The sequence below is a fragment of the Eptesicus fuscus genome, chromosome 3, assembly GCF_027574615.1.
Source record: "Eptesicus fuscus isolate TK198812 chromosome 3, DD_ASM_mEF_20220401, whole genome shotgun sequence".
NCBI classification, from domain to species: Eukaryota; Metazoa; Chordata; class Mammalia; order Chiroptera; family Vespertilionidae; genus Eptesicus; species Eptesicus fuscus.
In genome coordinates, this window is record NC_072475.1 from 99382720 (window position 1) to 99404615 (window position 21896).

Sequence of the window (21896 nt, forward strand, 5' to 3'; positions counted from 1 at the left end):
GATATGAAAATAAAGCTGGTCCCTTGGGGCAGAGCCATTGCTGGGTTTACATGATCAAGTGTGATGTGCATGCAGAGTGATCCTCATTATGTATATTACAGCCCAATCATGTTCATGTTATGTAAAAACAAGCCCATTTATAGATGCATGCAGGTATCATATCTCACACATAAAAGTAAAGATCAGACACATATTTCAATTGTCACTTTTGAGAATGATTAAGCATTGAAGTTATCTAAAGTACAGTTTTTAAACTGATGAACAAAATTAGATCCAGAGACACAGAAGATTCCAACAGACTGTCAAACCTCAGAGGGAAGGCAGGGGAGAGTGGGCAGGTGGGAAGAAATCAACCAAGGAACTTATATGCATATAAGCATAACCCATGGACACAGACAATAGGGTGCTGAAAGCCTGGGGTTGGGGGCTGGGGCAGGCTGGGAGAGGTCAATGGGGGAAAAGGAGGACATATGTAATACTTTCAACAGTAAGGATTAAAAATTTTTAAAAAAATGAACCAAAAATAAAGTACAGTTGGTAATTTTCTGCAATTTCCTGGGCATCCTACTTTTAGCCAACAACACAGGATATTAATCTGACTTTATACTGAAATTGGGCTACATTCACCCAGTTTTTTATTTCTATTATTAATTGCAATGCCTGTCCCATGAATGTATTGATTTTTGTGCCAAACTCTGTTCTTGTCACAATTTTTGTCACATGAATTAGCTTTTCTAAATTCAGTGCCTTCAGTACACTTTACAAAATACATCATCATGATGTTACAGTTTGGTCTTTACATCTCCTGAGGAACTGGGCTATTTCAAGGCTAAAGCCATAATTTGCTCTTCATTTTATCCCATTCCTTTTTTATTTGTATCCAGTGCTCTACAAAGAAAGGCATGCAATCTGCATGGAACTTTCTTTAATGTTATGATTGAGCAGAGGTAGTTCAAATACAGATACGTTTTTGAAGCATGGTTAAACTATCTTTTAGAGCTTGATTAAACTAAGCACATTTATTTAGAGGGAAAGAATGAGTGAAATTGTATCATCAATTGAATAAAAATTCAGAAAGACATTTGGAAGGCAATATAATTATTTGCTACTAATTCAGAGACATTGCCATAATAATTTTATTTTAAAATTATCATAAATTCAAGATTGTCAATCTTTTGGAACAATGTGAAAAACTGAGTGCGTTTCTGCAGTTCAATAAGCTATATTCTGGTTGCTCATATTAGCCCTGGGTTAATAACTAGCTTGGAAGTACTTTCCTATAATACATACTAAGAAGAAAAATGTCTCAATCACCTGATCATTTATTTAAACATATTCATGTAGCACTTTTTTATGTGCTAGGTTCTTCTTATTTGTTTCTTTATATTATACTAGAGGCCTGGTGCACGAAATTCATGCATGGGAAGGGGGTCCCCTCATCTCGGCCTGCACTCTCTCCAATCTGGGACCCCTCAGGACCTCTGGCTCCTAACTACTCACCTGTCTGCCCACCTGATTGCCCTAACTGCGCTCCCTGACAGCCTGTTTGCCCTAACTGCTCTCCCCTGCTGGCCTAATCACCTCTAACCTCCTCTGCCTTGGCCCTACCAACATGGCTTTATCGGGAAGGAGGCCCGGAAGGACATCCGGAAGGTTGTCCAGAAGATGTTCAGTCTAATTAGCATATTACCCTTTTATTAGTATAGACACCTTGTCCTAAAAATGCAGGTTGCTCCCAGGTTTTCCTATCATGGAAGGGGATCGATCCCACAGTAGCATCCTGGGTTCTGACCAGGGCTTATGCGCTTGTGTTTTATCTCAGCAGATGCAATTCCTAGAAGAAGATTCTTGGATGTACCTTGAACATTTCTATCAAATTTGCCAAATCATCCTCCAAAAATGTTTGAAACACTTTAAACTCCCACCAGCAACCATGCGTGTGCCCTCTGTCCCACTTTGATGCCAATATCATTGATTTCTCCCTAAAAGCTTCTTTCCAGTCAGCCAAGACTACTTGTTACTTGAGCCAACCTCATTGTTCAGCTGGGGACTTGATTTCCTGAGATAGAATTATGGAGGAGGAAAAATAGTTTTCCTCTACCTTTCTGAGTTCTTAGTGGAGGCCCTTGTAATGAAAGACAGATCACCAAGAGAAAAACAAAAGTTCATTTACATGTGTACCTCATGTATATATGGGAGATTTCAGGGGAAAATGAGTAACTCCCCAAGGTGACTTAGAATGCAGATTTAAATACCTTCTTCCTAGGGCAGTGATGGGCAACCTTTTGAGCTTGGTGTGTCAAACTTCGCCAAAAAACTGAGCATAACTCGGGTAGTGTGTCACTTTGAGGAAAAAACATTATTTCACAAATGTTTCATCCTCAGGAGCAGCAAATGTTTCATCCTTGGCATGCGGCCTCCTCAGCGGCCGCGTGTCATCAGAAATGGCTACGCGTGTCAGTGCTGACACGCATGTCATAGGTTCGCCATCACTGTCCTAGGGAAAGGGGACGGGAGATGTAGGCCTCTTAGAGGAGAGTAAATGATTTTTAGGAAAGATGAATGGGGGTGAGGGGATATAGTTTGTAACAAAGTTTGGTTGTGATGTCAACTTCTACTCTCCTGGCCTGTGATAGGAGTCAGTCTTCTCTGCCTTATGACATTTCTCCCGTCAAGGGTACCTATGACATTTAAGCTCCTTTTGGGGGGTCCTATTTTAGGCAGATCAGGAGACTTCAGTGAAAGCCTCTGCATGCATTTGCTGTTTTTCAAGCATCTGCAGCTCAAGATCATCAATATAACAACACAGCATATGTTGGGGTGGCATGTTCTCTGACCTTCAGAATAAACCCAACAAAAGCTTGTTTCCTCTCTTAGATGATTTGCCACAGTAGCGTTATTCCCTGGAGATGGTATTCTGACCAGACCTTCCTGGGAGTGGTCATAACATACCCTGTGCTTGTAGAAAGGTGTGAGCCACATCACTAAATAAACCAGGGGCAGTTTTCTCATCTTGTGGAAAGGGAGATAAAGTTATGACAGTTTATCTCCCTTTCTACAGGTTTCTTGCGGGTTTGTGTCTCTGCTGCCCCCCCACCCCCCCAGCAGCCCCAGCGCCTCGGCCGCGGACCTTGGGGCTGCTGTGTGCCAGGCCTGTGGGTTTGTATCTCCAATCCATCCCCCCCAAGCCCCAGGTCCACAGTGGCGGGGCTTGGGGCTGCTGGGTGCCCGTCTCCCTGCTGGTTTGTGTCTCTGATCCGCCCCCCACAGCCCCAGCACAGCCATGGTGGGGCTTGGGCCTGCTGGGTGCCGGCCTCCCTGTGGGTTTGTGTCTCCCATCTACCCCAGCAGCCCTGCGCCACCTGGCTGCTATGGAGCTCGCCATCTTGGTTGGGTTAATTTGCATACTCACTCCTATTGGCTAGTAGCGTAGCGGAGGTACAGTCAATTTGCATGTTTCTCTTTTATTAGATAGGATTAGTTTGTATATTTGGGATTTACATACTTTTAGACACAGGATGTTTTTATGGTTTTAGATTTTAGGTGCAATAAGAAAATATTCCTGAGACTTATAGACTATATGTTTTCCATTGCATCACAGTAGAGCTTTAAAATAGAAGCCAATTGACAGAATGTGTACTTTATGCATAACATTCACCTGATTGATAATTAAGGCTACTGTTTTTACTTTTCTAACATTTTCTTGCCACTTCTCTAAAATCAAACTTGATTATGCTCAAGAGAATTAGAAAAGATAATCAAAATCAGAAATTTGTTTTAGAAAGAAAAATACCATAAACATTAAAAAATATATTTAAGAGTAGAACTTTACATTATAAGGATTATTAAAATAAAAATAATATATTTATATGACTATATATTATTAATTGCTATTATCAGGTATAACAACCCAGGTATAATTCTTTTAATTAATGTATTTATTTATAAACTTTCTATTGAACAACTTTTTAAAGTAGCTTGCAATCTCTGAGTATTCTATTAAGATAGCTCACCCAGGAAATGTTAAATCCATAAATCTCTTATTTCTCAATTTACTTCTGACATCATTTGAGCTGATACTCAAAGTGATCCTCCTCCTAAAGCAAAGTTTAAGGAAATAGGAGCAGGATTTGGATGATGAATTGGAGCCCTCATTTGCTAGTTACCTTGAAGTCTAATGATATTACTGAGAAAATGTAGGCAAGTCATCACTGTAGTTATCAAAGTTTTCTGAATAAAGCAGAACCTCAGACTAAGGTATGTCATGAGGAAGAAAGGGTGAGAAAGGGTGAGAGACAAAAGAGAAGACGGATAATATTGGCTAAGCTTTCATTCAGAATCATATATACATTATTTTTTATTCCCTTTTACCTAAAATCCACATTAGCCAACCTTGGTTCATAAAGCAAAATTGAAAATTTGAGCTTTTCAAGATTCCCAATAGACTAACTCCTGACTTCTTTCTTCTGTTCTCACAACTTAAACCAAGCAGTGGTGAGCCCTGGAGATTGTACCCATGGAATACTTTCTAGAAAATTCAAATATTTCTTTAATTTTCAACTCAGTGATTACTATTAATGAATAAAAACTTATTCAAAGAGCATTTTATATTTATTTTTACACTGAGGAAATGAAGTATCATGAGCATTCATTTTAGTGTCAGTTAAGAATTTAAAATTGGATTCAGTCAATAGTAATGAAGATAAATATGAATAGTAGCTTTGGTGCTTCTCTCTCTCTCTATCAATCTATATATCTCTATCTCTATCAAGATTGATAGAGGGAGAGAGAATGAGAGAGAGAGAGAGAGAGAGAGAGAGAGAGAGAGAGAGAGAGAGAGAGAAATGAAAAGTTTGGCTGTCTAGCAATGGATTAGTGGGTCCAGAAAGACCCAGTTAGATTGTTCCACACCCAACATCACAATATGGCTGCTAGTGCATCAGCTATCTCTACAGGAAAGAGTTAGCTCAGCAGGCCTGAGTATTTCAGACTTTGCACATTTCTAATAGTAGGTCATCTTTGTGACTGGACTGGACCTTGGCCACTCCTAGGAATTGAGGTCTTTGAATGTTCTGATAAGAGCACTTTGTAGGAATGGGTCCCTTAACCATGTACTGTTTTTCCTAGATAAATTGTGTAAACAAGTGTGATTTATAGGGAACACCTGCTTTGCTTTGGGGATCTGGAGGGATTTTGGGGATCTGCGGTAAGTTCTTCAGGAATTGTATGTCTGTGTGACTGATTCCCATGAAAAGTGTGGACTCCTAGTCTTAGGAACAGGGGAGCTTCCCTGGTAGAACACGCTTTGCATGTGTTTTCACATATTTGCTATAGAAATTATGAACATCCTGTACCACTCCACTGGGAAGAAACATTTTGGAAACTTGAAAGTGGTTTCCTTCAGAATTTGCCCCCTGAACTTCTTCCCTTTGCTGATTCTGTATTATATCATTTTGTTGAAATAAATCATAACCATGAAAATAAGAACTTCTACATCCAGTGAATGCTACTGGCAAATCAACAAATCTGAGGGTGGTTGGGGGATCCTGACACAATATAATATTTTCCTTTAAGGTGTCAAAAAGGAAGATGCACATGGAGAGAAAAAAAAAAAAAACACAACAAAAACTTGACTATTCACACATTTGTTTAAATCTCAGTTTACCCCCTAATATTCATCTGTGAACAATGGCCATGGTTCGGTTGTCAAGAAAAGTAGAATGAATATTAGACCATCAATCAGTTGTGTTCTTGCCCACCAACATCAACCTTTTCCCCATTTATGGATAAAAACAACCTTTCCTCAATGGAAACAACACCCATGTCTCAGAGAATTTCTTCATAGAGTGCAAGGCCCTAATCTCTGAGTTACACGAAGATCTGTGCACATCATATCTGGGTGTGGGTTTTGTGACCTGTAGTCTAAAAGCTAGAAGAGAAGAATGAGAACTACATGATAGTCACCTCATAGGAGCAGCCTTGAGACCTGACTCTGGCAGTGGAATATATTCTTTGGTTAACCAATGTGACAAACCCTAATTAATCTCTTGATTAGCTTATCTTCTGTTCATTTTCCTCTGAGATCTAGGCTTTGAAATTTTTCTGGCCAAGCATGTCCTACCCATATCCAAGATGAGCCTAAACCTTGGGGACTATACAACAGGCACAGCCCACTTCCTAGTGCTATAATTTTAAAGGCCTACATTTTTGTTGTTGTTGTTAATTGAATTGTCATACCTCATTGAGACAAAAATGTGGGGTTTCTTTGGGAATACAATTACCTAATACATAATATGGTTCTGGTCTCTTTGTTTTCAATCATCATGGTGAGCATCCATGTGGATGGGGTATTTTTTTTCACTGTTACTGTATTTCACTCATTATTTATGAAGCTAATGGAAGTAAAAATATTATTTTTACCTGCCCTTCAGAAGCTTACAATCTCCCGGATTAGATGATATATAAAAAATAAATAAATAAATAAAAATGAAGCAGTAAAAAACAAAAACCAGGAAATAAAAAATGGTAGCAAGGTAAGTGGATGCTATATGGACACGCTCCCAGGACCAAACTGGCATTATAACTAAAATACAGAAAAACTTCATGAATAATCAATGGAAGACTCGCTTGAGAGAGCCTTAATAACCAAGGAGTATCTCAAGTGGAGACCACACAGAGACTGGTAGGAGGGGTGAAGGTGCAACAGGGCTGACCGGGCTCCCATAGACAGCAACTGAAGATCTGGAGATATAGATCAGCTGTGGGGGGTTCTCACTGAGAAATCTTGGGTCTAATTCCCTAACTTCCCCTCCTCCAGCAGAGAGCACCAGAACTGAAAAGGGTATCCACATAACATCTGGCTGTGAAAAGATGCTGGGTTGCTGCCTGCCAGGGAGAGATGGCTGGAAATTCAGGCATCCTCTTAAAGGGCCAAGCACAAATTTGCCGGAGGAGTCACTCACCTTGTGCTCTGGCAGAGGGAGGGCAGAATGGACTGAGCTGTGTGAGCAGAATCCAGGACTGAGGGTTCAGGAGTTAGAACTCAGAAGGCAAACACCCCAGTTTTCTGTACTGAATTATTCTCTCACTCTGCAGAGGGCAACTTTCTCATGTAGACATTAGATATATATGGGCAACTTTACCTTTGGGGAAGACAGTTGACCCACCCTATTGGAAAACATCTTGCCCTGTGGTGTGTAATTTCTGAGGCCTAATAAGAGACTAAGAATAACAATTACCTTCCAGGCAGAAACAATTGTCCCACCCTGCTGAAAAAAAAAACTTGCAACACCTGTGGAGGATTGCCTGAGAGCAATTCAAGATGGAATCCTATCAGTCTGTAAGCAGAGGCAGTTTCTGGAGAATTTGAGTCTCTACATGGTCAGATCAGTCAGAAACAGCATTTGACACTATCCTGCCCCAGAGATAGAGTAGCATAGCAAATCTACCTAATACATAGTCACAAACGCAAATAGGCAACCAAAATGAGGAGACAAAGAAATAACCTCAAAATGAAAGAATAAGAGAATTCTCTAGAAGAAGAGATAAATGAAATGGAGATAAGACATAAAATTCAGGATGATGATGGTAAAGATGCTCAACAGCATGAGAAAAGATATAGTAACTAAGAAAACAGAAATAAAGAATGACATAACACAAATAAAGAATACATTGGAAGGAATACACAGCAGACTGGGGAAAGCTGTGGATCAAATCCATGAATTAGAAGAAAGGTTTGAAAAAAATCAATCAGAGAACCAAAAAGAAAGAAAACAATTTAAAAATCAGGATGAGAGCTTAAGAGAGGTGTGGAACAATGTGAAACATAACAATATTAGAATACAGGCATGCCAGAAGAGGCAGAAAAGGACAAAGGGATAGAGAACGAGTTTGAAGAAATAATGGCAGAAAATTCCCTAACCTGGTAAAGGAAAAAGTCACACAAGTCCAGGAGGCACAGAGAACCTCAAGCAAGAAGAACCCAAATAGTCCCACACCCAAACACATAATAATTAAAATGCCAAAAATTAAAGACAAAAAGAGAATCTTAAAGGCATCAAGAGAAAAGCACACTGTTACCTACAAAAGAGTTCCCATAAGGCTGTCATATGATTATTCATCAGAAACTCTACAGAGTCCCACCCAACTGCCCTCCCCTTGCAGGTCTGGTCCCTCCCAAATGCCCTCCCCTGCGGGCCTGATCGCCCACAACTGCCCTCCCCTGCCAGCCTTCTTGTGGCAGCCATCTTGTGTCCACATGGAGGCAGCCATCTTTGCCCACATGGGGTCGGCCATCTTAGGTGTTTGAGTGATGGTCAATTTGCATATTACTCTTTTATTAGATAGAATCTTTAAAAATCAGATGAGGCAACAGGCGCTGCAATACAATAGAATGAATGTGCAGAGTCTCTGCTGGAGTAATCCTGAAAGGCATCCTGGAGGATATAAAGAGGTGGTCCTGGGAAAGACAGATATTTAAAAATGTGTTAGATAATGAACAGTATTACTCTAAAGGGGAAAAAAGCATGATGAAATATGAACCTATGAATTAGTCTCATATGTGTCTCTGCTGAGAAAATAAATCTATCTAATCTAATAATAGACACATATGCAAATTGACCGCACCTTTGCTACACCTGAGCCACGCCCACCAGCCAAGCCACGCCCACCAGCCAATCAGGACGAGTATGCAAATTACCCCAACAAAGCTGGCGGCTAATTTGAATATCAAGACAGCGTCCATAGAAGTGTCTCTGCGGAGGCGGGGTAGAGTGCAGCAGGAAATCCTATTGCAGGATTTTTCCTGCAACAGGAACGCTAGTATATAATAAAAGCCTAAGCGACCTTTATGACTGAATGACCAGAATGACCAGAATGATCGGTTGACCAGTCACTTTGACACACACTGACCACCAGGGGGCAGATGCTCAACAGAGGAACTGCCCCCTGGTGGTCAGTGCGCTCCCACAGTGAGAGTGCTACTCGGCTGAGAGACCCATCTGTGGGCTCACCAGCCTGGCGGCAGCCACTCTCTCCCTCAGTAGTCCTGCAGGTCCAATCTCCGGAGAACAGGCCAGGCAATGACGGACCAGCACCACCAGCACAATCCTGATAGCGCCACCAGCCTCCTGGAAGTGGGCCTCGGGCACCGTGGCCGCTTCACCTCCCTAGACATTCTGCAAGGAAGAAAGGATATAAAAGGGGCCGCCAGGTGGCTCCCAACAACCAGCACAAACATCAGTGGGACAGATCCAAATCCCGGGCCAGCAAAGGTATTCCACTGCCTTCCCTGAGGGCCAGTCATGTCCCAGCTCCCCCTCACCTCCCTTGGGACCCCATCCATGCACGAATTTATGCACCAGGCCTCTAGTATAAAATAAATAAAACTTAAGAAGTACACTATTCCAGGTGGATATTTTTATACACCTGAACTGCTCTTGTTGAAATGAGAGTGAGCATTCCTGGGGAGTCCTGAGACACTGAGGCAGGATAGTACTGAGCTGGGTAAGGTACCTAAGTATTTGACACTGTAGGTGGTAATGGAGAATACATGTGATCTGGTTGGTATCTGGATGCTGTAAGTCTACTAATAATGTGTGGCCCTGAATTTAAAGCCAGCATGCTTTTTCCACCAGCCTGTTATTGTTAAGTATTTGGAAAGTTTTCAATGACATTTCTGAGACTATTATGATTCATGCTCTTTCCATTGCTACCCTCTGCCTTTTCTTCTTCTTTCACCCCCTCTTCCTTCTAGACTCTTATCTTCCTCTGCCTCACCCTCATGTCCCTGGAGATTGATTTGGAGAATCCTTTTATCCATATGTAGTTTTTAACCTATAATTTCCTCTTTAATTATTGACTTCTGTGTTTGCTTATCTTCCCCTAGCTAGGTGAAGTAGAAAGCAATTATTTAGAGAGCTAAAAGAATCTTCAAGATGTCTAGCAACAATAAGATGTAGGAAATGCTCAATCATATTTAAGTCTCTTTTAATAAAAGCCCCAATGCTACTCATCATAGCATTGGGCACTTAGAATGCTAGAAACTGTATATTAGAACTTCTGCTAGACTTAACACAAGGCATCATCCTATTAAGCCTCTGTCCCCATGCTTTCAAAATGAGCCAAATCCCTGAGTATCTTTTCTACTCACTGTTTACTTCTTCCTTCTGAGACTATGTAATTGCACATGCTTAGAAGGATCATAGTTTCATGGAAATACACCTGAGAAGGAATTTGAAAATATTATCTATCTATCATCTATTATCTATCTATCATCTATCTACCTATCTATTCTTTGTTTTTGTTGTTGTTGTTTTTTTTTTTTGTTTTTTTTTTTAGTTTATCAGCTTTTCCATTGTAGGAAATTTAATTAGAAAGGGATTCTAATGAATGTTGACTCAACTCACAGGACTCTCAAAATATCTCATTTAAATTTGTTTTAAGGTCATCTTTAATTCTAGGAAATCTTAGAAAAAAATGATATGAAGAAAGCTTAAAATTATTTCCAAAAGTAAAAAAACACACTAATAAACAAAAACAATTTGATGAATCATAACATTTACAAAGGAACATTAGGCATCCAATCCAATGTGTCTAGGAGATATTTAATTATATATATACTAGTGGCCCAGTGCATGAAATTCGTATAGGGGGTGGTGGTGTCCCTCAGCTTGGCCTGCACCCTCTCCAATCTGGGACCACAAGGATCGGGCCTAAACCAGCAGTCGGACATTCCTCTCGCAAGCCGGGACTGCTGGCTCCTAACCACTCACCTGCCTGCCTGCCTGATTGCCCCTAACCACTTTGCCTGCTTGCTCCCAACTCCCCCCCACCCCACTGGCCTGATCACCCACAACTGCCGTTCCATCCTGACCTGATCACCCACAACTGCCCTCCCCTTTTGGCACCTAACTGCCTCTACCTCGGCCCCGCCACCATGGTTTTGTCTAGAAGAACATCTGGTAGGTCTCCCAGTCTAATTAGTATATTACCCTTTTATTAGTATAGATAGAGGCCTGGTGCATGGGTGGGGGCTGGCTGGTTTGCCTTGAAGGGTGTCCTGGATCAGGATGGGGGTTCCCTTGGGGGGAAGGATGGCCTGGGCAAGGGGCCTGTGGTGGTTTGCAGGCCAGCCATGCCCCCATTGGCATGGGAATCCCCACTGGGGATGGTGCTGGCCTGGGCAAGGGGCTGGGGCAGTTTGCAGGCTGGCCACACCCGCTTCAGGGTAGGAGTCCCCACTGGGGTGCCTGGCCAGCCTTGGTGAGGGGCTGATGGCTGTTTGAAGGCCCCTTCCTCGGCAGCCGGCCCGGGAAATGGCAACCCAAGCCTTCTGCACATCCGCCTGGGCCGGCTCCCTGTCCTCTGCTCGCAGGCCCCTCCTTCAGCTGCTGCCCGGGCGAGTGGGAAGCTTGGCTTTCTCTGTTGCCAGAGGTGACCCAAGCCTTCCATGAGTCTTCCAGGGCTGGCTTTGTGTCCTCCGCTCCCAGGCGCCCCCTGCTACCCAAGCCTTCTGTGCACCCACCCGGGCCAGCTCCGTGTCCTCTGCTCACAGGCCCCTCCTTCAGCCCAGTGGGCTGGAAGCTTGGCTTCCTCTGTTGCCAGGGGCAACCCAAGCCTCCCGCTTGCTCTGGTTGGCTCTGTGGCTGCTGCCATCTTAGTCCCACTAATTTGCATACTCCTCCTGATTGGCTGGTGGCTGTCATGAAGGTATGGTCAATTTGTAACTTTCTCTTTTATTAGTGTAAGCTAGAGACCCAGTGCATGAAAATTCATGCACTGGAGGGGGGTCCCTCAGCCCGGCCTGCCCCCTCTCACAGTTTGGGAGCCCTCAGGAGCAGGAGGCGACCCGGTGATCAGGGGAAGGTGACATCCTCATCACACCTCTGCTGCTGCCATTGCTGGTAGCACATGCCTTGGCCGGCCCTGGTTACCTGTGCCTCAGGCCAGCCCTGGTCAGCTGGGCAGATGCTATCCGAGGCTTGCCTGCAACTGGGGCCAGTCCCGGGTGGCTGGGAGGCTAAGGGGACTGGGAGACTCCTTAGGCAGGCGCGAAGAGCAGCCGGACCCGCCTGGGAGCAGGCCTGGCTGTGCGGCATGCCTGCTGCCCTGGCGGGGCTGAGGGGACTGGGTGCTGCCATCTTGTGGCTGTGAGTACTGCCATGTTTGAGGGTGTGGCAGTCAATTAGCATATTCCCTCTTTATTAGATAGGATTACCTTTAGATACATTCAATATAAGAAACTTTATAAACATACTGAATTGAATTGTTTAAATCTAGCGTTATTCAGAATATTTTAATATATTTCATTTGTCCTGCTAACAATTGCCTAACTAGGGGTTTAATATGGAGTACAAAGGCTATTTAAACAATTCATACTTCTCCTGGGAAAGGTGTCCTAAAAAAAAACATGTTTGTTTCCCTTCAATTATGTTCTTTCTAGACACGTTCAGGGCCTGGGAGTTACCACTTAGAATAGTGTTAACGAAAAGTGAAGAAAAGACCACAAACATTAAAAAATTCAGTTTAAATCTCTTTAATGTATAATTAAAGTCAATTTTATTAACTAAAGGGACTTGGCCTGAAACATTCAGATAAAACAAAAGTGATTGATTTACTTTTTCTCCTGGTTGACAAAATGTTGCCATTTTTTCATCAGTCTTTTTTCTACAATCCTCAAAAGCACAGGGGATAAAAATTATGTGGCTTAGTATTTCAAAGAACATGGTGTTTGCTTTTTATTTATCTATCCAAACTAAACTGAAAATATGCCAAGTCATTTTATTTCAGAATAAAGCCCCAAACAGCGACTCTAACAACAAATAGACATAGTTGCTAATTTATTAACAAAAACTAAAGTTTCCAGTTCTTACTAATATATATATATATATATATATATATATATATATATATATATATATATATTCAAAATAAAGTCTGATAGAAAGAATGAGTAGCTATTGATACCTATTTCACTCAAAAGGGAAGGTCTCAGGTCCCAGGTGAAGGGGATAATGCACTAGGGTGTAAGCTTTCTATTGTTAAATCAATCCAGTAAGTTTTGTTTGTTTAATTGCTTATTTACCTTAATATAATTGAAAAAATATTATGAAACCAAGAAAATATATCCTTTCTCTGTGTTTATTTTCTGCCAAAGATTTCTTCAACCCAGTTTTTTAAAAAAAATATATTTTATTGATATTTTACAGAGAGGAAGGGAGAGAGATAGAGAGTTAGAAACATCGATGAGAGAGAAACATCGATCAGCTGCCTCCTATACACACCCTATTGGGGATGTGCCCACAAACAAGGTACCTGCCCTTGACCGGAATCGAACCTGGGACCTTTCAGTCCGCAGGCTGACGCTCTATCCACTGAGCCAAACCGGTTGCGGCTCAACCCAGTTTTTAATCCATTATATTTTCTCTCTTGACAGCTCAAAAATTATAACATTATATTATTTTTCAATCTGGAAATCTAAAATACAATATCTTTGTATTTCCAGAAGTGTGTCATTTGTGCTTGGATGATAAGTATTATATATTTTTTTCTACTGGAACAATATGAGAAACATAGTTATATTTATGCTAGTAGCTCTCAAGCTTTTCCACTCCTTTTACTCAACAGGGAAAAAATAATAAGGTGAGGGAGGAGACCAAGAAAAGCAAGAACAAGATCATGAAGGAGAAGGAGAAGAAGAGGAGATTAGTAGTAGTAAGAGCAGTAATATAGCAGAAGAGAGGTCTTCACTTCTCACATTCTCTGTCTCAGTCTATACACTTATCTGTATTTGGACTGATCATTCTAATCTTTCACTTGCAGGGAGGTGCCAAATATAATACTTGACATTTTTGGTGAGATAATCTTTTTACAACTTCTCCATTATCATGGATTACCTCATGGATCATCCTCTATCTCATCTGTGACTCCAAATTTCTCACTCTATTGTTTCTTTTCTCTCATAAATTAAATATGTCCAGCATCTCCAAAACCAAACACACAAACAGTTTTTACTTGACCTTTATTTATTTGTAGCCTACCATAGCTACACCATCTTTCTTCCTCATAACCAAGGTTCTAAACAGAGTATTTTTATTTTCCTGTTTCACATTCCAATTTCCTTTTTTGTTAAATCCACTGAAGTATGCATGCCTTCCAATTCAACTATTCAAGTGGAAATGCTCTTAGAAACTTTTAAGTATGTCTAAGTTCCCAAATCTCAGGGATCCTTTTAAGTTGGGACCATCCCCTCTATATGGCATATACTACTGTTAGATTGCATTATATTCCTATTCTTAAAATGCATTTATTCTTGGCTCCCATGAAACTTGTGTCTCATGAAACAGTATCTCAAGATTGTTCTTTTATATTTCTGGACATTCTTTCTCAATTACTCTGCTGGGATCTTCTTCTTTCATGTATTATTTATAGTTGGTTTGCATAGCATCCTTTTCTTAGTTCAATTTTCTCCTCACACTCTTCAAATTCTCCTTAAGTGATGTTATGCACATTTGTGTGCTAATAACTTATAAATGTATATGTATATCCATACATGAGTGTTAAACCACATATATATGTATGTGCAGTATGACTATATATATATATATATATATATATATATATATATATATATATATATATTAGTCATACACATATATGTATTGAGCAGACCTAACTGAATTTCTTATAGGAAGCTAACTCGTAGACTATCAAACACCAAGCTGTTCACCCCCTTTCACTGTTACTTTCATTGCCACTGTCAACAATCTCAATTCTCTATATTAATAACTTGTCAATTCATTTAGTATTCCAGTAACCAGAAATTATCCTACTTGTTTATTCTCCTCTTGTCCTACACATACAGTCAGTCTTGAGGTCATACAAGCTCCCTTTTCAAAGGGTCATTCTATCCATGCCTATTACCACTTTCTTAGCTCAGACCCCCTGTTTTATGCCTGAATAAACACAGAAGCCATCTTTCAGGTATTCCTTCCTTCAGGCCCAAAATACCTTTCAATTTCACTATTCATCTTAAAATACATGAACTCAATCACTGAGTCTTTATTAAAAACTACTAAACACTCAATATGGAGGGTGAGGAAGGGAAATATGGAATTGGAATGTGGTTGAGAGGTTAGGGTTAAAATAAACAGCCTATGTTAATTAAGTGCTTACGTTGACCCATGACTTTTACTCATATCATTTTAATCCTCTCAGTATCCCTATGGGCAAAACATTATGACTTTCTAACTTTTTAAGATAAAGAAACAAAAATGTGAAGACTTCAGTTTCCCACCAAAGTCACACATCTTATAAGTGACAGAGGTATGAATCCTGGATGTCTGAGTCTATGCTCCTTGCAACTACATGGAAACATTGAAACCACTAAAAATGACACTTTTTGTTTTTCTGGAGGAATAAAATATCAAAAACTTTAATATAGAAGTCCTAGAACTAGAGAAGTAAAGAAGAAAGCACATCAAGACAGGTAGAAGGGGTTGAGGTGCAGAATGGCTGGTCCAACACCCATTTCTTAATAGGGAAGGATATCTCCATTGTAGAGGCCTCCTGTGAGGAGCAAGGGGTCCCAATATCACACCAGACTACCACCCTAGAGTTCCAGAGCTGGAAAGAGGGGTCCCTGTAACTTCAGGCTGTAAAAACTAATGAGGATTATAGCGGAGTGACAAGGAAGCTGCTGGAGTCCCAGGCAGTTCCTCTTAAAGGGTTGGCACATGAAATTACACAGTCCTGCTCCCTCTGAGTTCCAGCACTGAGTGGCAGCTTTGGGGGAACCAGAGACAAATGGTGAAGAATTGGATTGTCTGGCATCTGGACAGGAACTCAGGTATGACTTTCTCCCAGACAGGGGTGCCCATAGGGGTCATTGTTTATGTTCTAGGACCTCCCCAAAAGAGACCTACATCAAGACATATCATAATTAAAATGCCAAGGGTTAAAAACAAAGAGAGAATCTTAAAACAGCAAGAGAAAAACAGTTAGTTATCTACAAGGGAGTGCCCATACCACTGTCAGCTGATTTCTCAACAGAAACTTTGCAGGCCAAAAGGGAAGGGCAAGACATATTCAAAGTGATGAATAGCAAGGACCTACAACCAAGATTACTCTACCAAGCAAAGCTATCATTTAGAATTGAAGGTCAGGTAAAGAGCTTCACAGACAAGTAAAACCTAAAGTAGTTTACCACCACCAAACCAGTATTACATAAAATGTTGAAGGTTATTCTTTAAGAAAAGGGGGGAAAAAAGAAGCCAGGAAAAAATAAGATAAGAAATATAAACAATAAAATGGCAATAAATACATATTTATCAACAATTGAATCTAAAAATAAAAATAAATTAACAAGAAATCCAATGAAAAAAATAAACTGATGAGTAAAATAAAGCCAGAGGCATGGAAACATGGAACAGACTGATGAATCTCAGAGGGAAGGGGGAAGGGGAAAGAGACTTTCCAAAGATCTCATATACATACTAGGGCCCAGTGCACAAAGATTCATGCACGGGGTGGGGGTGGGGGGTCCCTCAGCCCGACCTGCACCCTCTCCAATCTGGGAGCCCTCAGGGTAGCCCTCTCCAATCTGGGAGTTTCTGTCTGTCTTTGCAATCATATGAGTGAACTAGAGGCCCGGTGCATGAAATTCATGCATGGAAGGAGGGGTCCCTCAGCCCGGCCTGCACCCTCTCGCAATCTGGGATTGCTGGCTCCTAACTGCTCACCTGCCTGCCTAATCATCCCTAACCACTCACCTGCCTGCCTGATTGCCCCTAACCACTCTGCCTGCCTGCCTGATGTGCCTAACCGCCTCTACCTGCCTGCCTGATCACCCCAAAGACTCTGCCTGCCTGACTGATCGCCCCAACCGCTCTGCCTACCTGCCTCATCACCCCTAGCCACTTGCCCGCCTGCGTGGTTGCCCCTAACCACTCGCCTGCCTGCCTGATCGCCCCTAACCGCCTCTGCCTCAGTCCCGCTGCCACGGTTTCATCTGGAAGGATGTCCAGAATGATGTCTGGAAGGTTGTTCAGCTGTCTGGTCTAATTAGCATATTATGCTTTTATTATTATAGATTGTCTGAGACCCCAACCCAATTTGGTTTGTTGCTCACAGAATAATAGTGGCATTTTTTTTCTTTGCTTCATTGGTGGAGATTTCCTGAAAGTTTTAGGATATCTTCCCTTTAATTTTTCCTAGATACTCTGATTTTACTTATGTCTCTCACCTTTGCTTTCCCTCCATCCCCCGCTGCAACAGTAACTTGCTCCAGGCTCACTTTGCTCTAGTGTCTAGGAGATCCGTCTTCTAGAACTATGATTCCCAGCATTCCTGGTGCTCCCCACACTCTGGGCTTCTGCTTCCAGTCCTGGGGCTGCCACCAGAACTACTACTCCCAGAATTCCTGGTGCACCCCACATTCTTGGTTTTCCCTTCCTGCTCTGTCTCCATCCCACAGCTTCCCGCTCTGCCAAGTCCTCCAAGCTGTCAGCTCTCCCTCTCTGCTCTCTGTCTGGTGGCTTGGGGAGCTCTAAGTTCCCCAAAGCCGCTCCACTCTCCACCAGCTCTCCCGCTCTGCTCTCGGCCCGGCGCCTGTGTATGCAAATTAACCTTCCATCTTTGTTGGGTTAATTTGCATACTCACTCCTGATTGGCTGGTGAGTGTAGCAGAGGTATGGTCAATTTACATGTTTCTCTTTTATTATATAGGATACATATTACCTATGTACACAGACAATAGGGTGTTAAGGGCTGGAGCGGGACAGGAACTAGGTAGATGGGGGTAATGAGGTGGGGAAAGGGGGATATCTATAATACTCTCAAGAAAAAAAGATTTTAAAAATAAATGCTCTAGTATAACAGACTATGCTTTGCCAAACAAATATGTCAAGGTAGTGTAAGTGATGAGAACAGCCAGAGAAGTAGAAAAGCCTGAGTGAAACATCACATAAATCAAAAAGGAAAAATGTTCTTCAGAATAAAAGAAGGTGAACCCATGTTTTAAGTTCCTAAAATTGTGAATGGTGACAAGCTATTTTTAAAGAAGCTTTCCAATTTCTTTTAAACATTTGGAGATATATTTTTATTAGAGTGGGAATTATTTTTAATAAACTCTGAGTTACAACATTTTAATATTTATCACAGTTGGTAATTTGCAAAAACAAAATAAAGAATAAGAACCCTCAAATTTTCATATGGCTCTTTATGCTAACAATAAAACATTTTATTTGCTACTAAAAAATTCAAATAAAGAGAACAGAGAAGTTGTGGTGCTATTTTAATAACTATTTCAATATGAATAGAATAAAACATAATGAAGAACACATGTTTGCTTAGTGCTAATGATATAATGTTTTGCAGTTTTATAGATAAAGCAAAATGCATAATTTGAACCAGATGTTGAAATACCTTAGGATTAGTATCTAAAGACAAATATCTCAGAAAATATGTGGAAAGGTAACCACACATTTGCTACTGGGAGTCCTCTAAGAGAGTGTCTTTATATTGCACTTTACTTGGTTTCTCAAAATGAAATTGCAATCTGTTCTCAATATATATATATATATTAATTCCATAGGAGGGGCAGTTTAGCAAAGTGGTGGAGAGCTCAAACTCTGTAGCCACATTAGCTTCATCATTTTCTGGCTATGGGATCTTGGGAAACATAACTATCTGAACCTCAGATTCATCATTTGTAAAATGAGAATAACAATTGGGTTGTTTAGATCAGCGATTTTCAACTGGTGTTCTGCAGCACACTGGTGTGCTGCAAGAATTTGTAAAACATGCAATATCTGACTATTAAAAAGAGGTCAGGGACACTGATCTCTTTTCCCTTAGATTGTCAAAAAAATAAACAAACAAAAAATGACCAACGGCCAAAACAATAGACTTCAGGTGTGAATGAATCAAAATTATACCTTTTTTGCCACAATAGCAAAATATATATTTTTGGGTATACTGCATAATTTTAGTAATTAGTTTATGTGTGCCATGAGATAAAAATAAGGTTGAAAATTTCTTGTTTAGATTAAGATAATACTGTATAGAAATAGCTAGTATTATTGTCATCTTTACTATCACTTTTTAAATTAGTACTGCCAATAAAACAACCTTCAAAATTATTCCCTGTTAATCTGAGCATCGTTCGAGTCTCACTGTCAGTATTTCTAATTGTATCCTAAAAGTGTTCAATTTGGCTCTTTTCAGTTCCACAGCACAGAATCACACTCACTCAACCTCAACTGATCGGGGCTAACATTAACAATATATAGGAAAGTTTGGGGAAATAGGAAATGGTCTTAGAAACCACTCCAGACCTAAAATATGTTTTCTTACTGTTCTTCTGTTGGTCTGCTGACAGCTGTGCTGACTCAGAAACACCTCTACTGGTGATTTCTGCAGGCACAGGTATTGCCAGGGCTCTAGGGAAATGTTTCTGCCTATTCGACAGCCAGCTGCTCCTGCTAAGCCTATTGCACCTAAACTGACTCTCACATCAGAGCAGCAATTTGAATTCAAACTTACCTAAAAAGGAGTATCTTGAAGGTTAGACTCCACAATCCATCCAGCAGAGTACGTTCCTCATAGGCGGGGCTCTTCCCTTAGTTACCACATAGACTGCCAGGCAGTAATCCTTTGTTGCTAACTGTGTAGCCAGCAAAAGAAACAGAACATGGCAAGACCAATACAGACATGGCTGGTATTCTGAAGCTTCTTGAAGAGATCAGCATAAAAGGTTATGCATTCTAGTAAAGAATTCATGTTAAGAGATGGAAAAGATGTCGGCTGGCAGGATCGAGGTGAGGGAGAGGATGTGAGTGAGGGGGTGAAAGGAGAGTGTGTGGATGTGTGTGGGGTGTGTGTGTGAGTGAGTGAGCGACAGTGAAATCTGGCAGGAGCAGCAGGGGCTGGCAGACCAGGCTCCCCTGGACAGGGAGAACCTACCACCGCTGTGGGCACTCCCCGGACTGCAGGACTCAGGCACGGAGCCCATGCCATCTGAAAGGGGAGAGCGGCCTCTTCTAGCAACTCATCAGCACCATCACCCAAACAGGCCTTGGACACTGTCCACTACCTGGCAGCCACTCCAGCCAAAATACTGCTGCCCCACCCACAGACCCACGGACCCTGGGACCTCCATCTCCAAAAGTGCATCGCTCCCGCAGCAGTAAGTGCAACTTCCCCCCTCCCCAGCCACTGACCTCCAGAGACCACAATAACACTCATGTTTCCAGCACGCAGGCCTCCAGGGCACACCACTCCACAGGCCGCTCTTGGGAGCCAGTATGAGCCCCCGCTGGGTGTGATTTTGTACAGACAAGGGCGTGCTGCCCCACAGTAGAAATTCTGAACTCTCTCCTGAATAATTGCCCACCCACACCCCAGCTGCACAACTTCAGCGCCAGGGCCCCTCAGAGTGTGTCAGAGCTCTGCGCCAGCAAACGCACTGCCACAGTCACGCATTTCCAGCAAGCAGGCCCCCTGAGCCCAACGACCCATGGGGCGCTCTTGTGAGCCACTGTGAGCCTCAGCTAGGTGCAATCTTGGACAAACAGTGATGCACTCCCCCGGCAGTAGAAGTTCTGAATTTACTCATCCTGGATACCTGCCCATAGACACCTCGATTACGCGGCTTCAGTGCCAGGGCCCTTCAGAGTGCTTCAGTGTGCCGCACTGGCAAATGCACCGCGGGTGCCCCTGTGAGTCTCCACTGGGAGCATGCGTATCCAACCACAGGTGTAGCAGCAAAAACTGAGTCTTCCCACCCCACAGCTACAGAACTCTGGACACTACAGTCACATGCTTTTCCAGTGTGCAGGCCTCCCAAGCCCACTGCTCCACAGGCAGCACTTGGGCGCCACTATGAGCCCCCACTGGGTGCACACTTATACAAACAGGGGTGCACTGCTGGGCTGTAGAAACTCTGAATTCCCTCTTCTGGGATACCTGCCCATAGACACCTCGATTATGCGGCTTCAGTGCCAGGGCCCTTCAGAGTGTTTCAGTGTGCCGTGCTGGCAAATGCACCGTGGGTGCTCCTGTGAGCCACCACTGGGGGCGCGTGTATACAACCACAGAAGCAGCAGCAAAAGCTGAGTCTGCTCACCCCACAGCTACAGAACTCTGGACACCACAGTTGCGCCTTTCCAGAGTGCAGGCCTCCTGAGACCAACAACCCCAACAGACGGCTCCTGGGTGCCACTGTGTGTCCCCACTGGGCATGCACAATTTCAACCAAGGGCGCAAGACAGCAAAAATTGGGACACCCCCTCCTCCATGGCTGCTGACTTCTAGACACCACAGTTGCGTCTTTCCAGCTCACAGGCCTACATCAAGAGAACCCAAATAGCTCAAGTAGGAAGCTACACTATATTACCAAGCCCAGGAGACCTGAGAGATTACGCCAGTACTACCATCCCCAAAAAGAACCTGGGTAGCAAAGCAATCACATCTACAATTAAAATGTTACAGCAAAACATGGGAAAGCAAAAAAGCAATCCCCAAAGGATATAAAAAGAGGAATAACCAGAAATGGAGTTAAATGAAATTGAGGCAAGTAACTTGTCAGAGAAAGAATTCAGAGTAATGGTTATAAGGATGCTCAAATGGCTGGATGACAAATACACACAACTCAATGACAAATACACACAACTCAATGAGAATTATAGGAGCTGAATGAGAATGTCACCAACATGAAAAGGAACCAAGAGGAAGTGAAGAATGACATAGCTGCAATAAAGAACACATGGAAGGCTTAAACAGTAGACTAGAAGAGGCTGAGGACCACATCAGCTAATAGAAGACAAGGTAAGAAAACACACACAAACACAGCAGCAAATGGAAAGAAAATTTAAAAAGCAAGAGGATAGCTTAAGGGA